The sequence below is a fragment of the Chrysochloris asiatica genome, unplaced genomic scaffold, assembly GCF_000296735.1.
Source record: "Chrysochloris asiatica unplaced genomic scaffold, ChrAsi1.0 scaffold00041, whole genome shotgun sequence".
Classification (NCBI taxonomy): Eukaryota; Metazoa; Chordata; class Mammalia; order Afrosoricida; family Chrysochloridae; genus Chrysochloris; species Chrysochloris asiatica.
This window is the reverse complement of record NW_006408559.1, coordinates 6,213,227-6,214,088: the sequence shown is the minus strand read 5'-3', so window position 1 is coordinate 6,214,088 and position 862 is coordinate 6,213,227.

Genomic DNA, 862 nt, shown 5'->3' with positions numbered 1-862 from the left:
ATTCTTTCCTAGTTTGTTTTCCCCTGTAAATGGGCATGTCGTATTATTGAACACATCTTGAGCATTCTTGACAGACTCTTGGCTGTCTATGTCCATGGCAACTATCTACTGGTTGAAAATGGGAAGCAATTAACATTCATCTGACCACTTAAAGCCATTTCCATGATGATACTGATGATGATGATGATGATGATGATGATGATGATGGGACTCAATCATATTTTTTATTTCAGTCACTCCTAATAAAGAAAAATTTGAAGGAATAAAAATATCTGAAACACACACACACAGACAAAAGATTCACAGTCTCAAAAACCCTGTACAAGATGGTTATAAGTCAAAACCGAATCCACAGAACACAACCACCACCACCACCACCATCCCAAAGAGACACTGACCATAAGCATGTGTGGTTATTCACACACAGGAATCCTCATCAAAGCATTTTAACAACCATTTAAAGTTAGGAAAAATGCCTAAGCTTATAATAGAAAACTTGATAAATAAACTAAGATGTATTATACAAAGGAATAATAAATAATCATTTAAAATATTATTGCAAATATAGCAAAGGAAAACAGATTCATAATAAGTTAACAAAAAAAAAATCGGGTTAACGAACATCATTAATTACATAATACTCCTGTTTGGAGAAAGATGTGTTACGTGTGTGTGTTTTTAGTATAATAACAGTAGTTATTTACGTTGTGGTCTTATGCTTTTGTTGTTGTTGTTGTTGTTGGTTCCAGCTCACAGCGACCTTTTACAGGGTTTCTGAGGAGCAGCTGGTGGTTTTGGACCACTGACTTTTCAGTTAGCAGTCCAGTGCTTATCCTATAATGTCATACTGGGTAATTCTATG